This window comes from Brassica oleracea, chromosome C2, assembly GCF_000695525.1.
Source record: "Brassica oleracea var. oleracea cultivar TO1000 chromosome C2, BOL, whole genome shotgun sequence".
Lineage (NCBI taxonomy): Eukaryota > Viridiplantae > Streptophyta > Magnoliopsida > Brassicales > Brassicaceae > Brassica > Brassica oleracea.
This window is the reverse complement of record NC_027749.1, coordinates 20,904,305-20,907,427: the sequence shown is the minus strand read 5'-3', so window position 1 is coordinate 20,907,427 and position 3,123 is coordinate 20,904,305.

Sequence of the window (3,123 nt, the reverse complement as noted above, 5' to 3'; positions counted from 1 at the left end):
TTTACGACGAAACCTCCGTTACGACGGACGTTTAACAACGAAACGTCTTTCGACGTTAATTCGTCGTGACACCCCGTTTACGACGAATTTACAACCAATACTGCCCTAGTAAAAAATATGTTTTCTTGTAGTGATTCTCCTTCTTTTATCTCTATTTTGTTTCTTGTTAAATATTGACACACCTTTTTCACTATTTTATAGTCATCCTTGATCTAGTTATTGTTACAAATAATGCTTTCAAAACGTAAATTCTCCCATATCGATTAGATTTCCAGTCACACAATTAAATTTAAATTAGAGTTTATAGCTTCTGTGTTAAAACAATGTTTTCGATATTTGATGCAGATGACTTTGGATTTCAAGAGAACAAAAAATCTATCACTATAACTAAAATCACTGAATTAAAGTATAACCAAAGTTTTCCTAATGTTAACATAAGAACAAATTTGTGTAATTAAAATACTTATACAACTAAAAATATAAACATCTCAGGAGTCTACAACCTATTTTTAGAAAATAAACTACTATTTACCTAAATACTCATCAACTTCATACGAAACATAATTTTAGAAATCAAAGTGTGTGTACCTTTTTATCCACAAATCCGAGAGACCAGTACTCTAATTTTCCATTCTTTTGAGTTGAGCTGGGAAATAGCATGATATTCCAGTAGCATCTTCAACCTACAACAAAAAGACAGAAATGATTATGTATTAGAGGATAAGAAAAGAATTATTCTAAGAAAATTGATAGAAAAGCATAAACCTACGGAAGAGCTTTTTGGTTACACTCAAATTCATGTGTAGCTTCTTTATGAATTTTTTTCACATTTGTTCTCACCATTTATAGCAAAGACGTAAAAGAACGTAATTGTTTCTGCACGGTAAACGTAATTCTTCATAAAACGTGAACTTTGTATTATTGTTGCAGGAAAACTTAAGAATGATAACAATGTAACACTTACTTTTTCCTTTTGATGACGTGTTGTAGAGTGTAGACGCGATGCAACAATGCAGTGAGTGTTTGTTCTATGTAAAGCTTAGCCCTGAGTACAATTTAGAGAAAATTTGATCTTGAACGCCATGTGTCCTCTAATGATTTCGTAGATACAATTTAGAGAAGACAATAATTTAATTTATATTAGAGATGAAGAAAACAGTTTTATACAAAAAAAAAACAGTTTTAAAATATGTAAGTTAACGTGGAGTGAGCTTTTGAGAAAAAAATAGGAATATAGGTAGTTGAATATTTGGATTGTAGAAATATAGAAAATAAAATTATTGCTTTTTAAATTCTTTTTAAAACTTTTGCCAAGTGTCAAAATTTTTTAATTGTTTTCTAAAATTTTCCACATGGCAGTATCTGATTCGCTAGGCGACTTGCGCTTTAGTATATAAAAAATTATATAACTGAGAAATTTTTTGAGATATTCTTTATATTAATTAATGTAATTTTACCTTAAAACTATATGATAAAGTTGCATACTTTTCTTTTGTTGAAATGTTAAATTTATTTATCATAAGAAAAAATGTTTATGATACAGAAAGATTTGAAATATTGCAAAATCTAATGACATACACTTAGGCGCAAAGGATATTGCAATTAAGTTGTTCTTATCATCATGGTGTCGTAAAAGGCCATGTTTTTGGAGCGAAAGAGGAGAGTCTATTCATGATCATCTTATCGATCATGCGAGTGAGCTCTTGGATACTGCAAGAGAGACTGTTATAATTCCGACTGTTTCATTCATGCCTAATACTGTGAATTACAGCATGGATGGAAATAGAAGAAGGAAGTATGTAATAGTTGCTGATCGACGACGAGAGATAGGAGCATTGTGTTGGTGATGCTCCAGTCAGGGTTTTGTTCTTGGTAGAAATGAATCTGTTGTCTTTGTCCAAACCGTATAGATGTCTGGACAGGGAAAGAATAAGTGATTCTTCGTTTCCTGCAGCTCACCACAGAAGCGGCAAAGTTGATGCTCACCCCAAGTTTGTGTGTGATCACTTGTAGAAATGAGGTATGTCTTGCGGGAACAAAATCAACTCATTCCATGTCACCATGAGGTTTCTCACTCGCACTTGATCCCATGTGAAAGAAGAACCAAACCAATACAAGTTGTAGAGGGTGAATTCGACCATCCCTCAAGGTCCGAAGAATAGACGGCCAGATCCACGTAGGACGAAACAACGGCTCGGTGTGGTGGCTCAAAGCGCGTGTCTCTCGGCGTAACATGAGAGAGCTTTTGGTCGATTCCTCGGCTAAGCGTCCCCGACTAAACGGCTCCCCGAGACAGCATGGGCTTCTCGGCCCAGCGAGTTAAAAGCCCACGAAGACGATGCAAATTAGGTCATGGGAGAGCACGAGGTTAGTTATATAAGGTGAGGGAGATGTAACGTAAGGGGGATCCGAAATCACTGATACACACTAGGCGGCTAGATTAGGGTTTTACCTTTGTTATCTCGCCTTGTTGTATCTCTCCGGTAAAGCCTTTGAGGCTCCGGTACCTTTCTTTTCACGCATTTCCTTTCCTTGTAACCGACGAAATGTTTTTCTGACCATTAATAAGACGTCTTTGCTTAAACCCACTTCTAAAACCGAACGTTCTCTCGTTCTATACCGTTTTCCGATCAAACAGTTGGCGCCCACCGTGGGGCCTTTAGCAAAGTAACGTCGACAAGATGGTGATGAGTAATGACGGCTCTTCCTCTGGAGAAGAGCGTGAAGCTCCTGAAGTAACGCTGGCGTGCTTCCCTGTGACTCCGACGCCACTTCCACCTGCTTCCATAGAAGCTATCATGGTGCGCCTTGCGCAGCAAGATGCAGCCCAGAAAGCGGCGACAGACCAAATCGCGGCGCTCGCAAAGATCTTAGCTCCTCTCGCTGCGAACGTGGAAGCCTCGACGGCGCAATACCCAAGACATCTGGGATCTTTAGCAAAGTAACGTCGACAAGATGGCGACGAGTAACGACGGCTCTTCCTCTGGAGAAGAGCGTGAAGCTCCTGAAGTAACGCCGGCGTCCTTCCCTGTGACTCCGACGCCACTTCCACCTGCTTCCATAGAAGCTATCATGGCGTGCCTTGTGCAGCAAGATGCAGCCCAGAGTGTGGCGACAGACCAA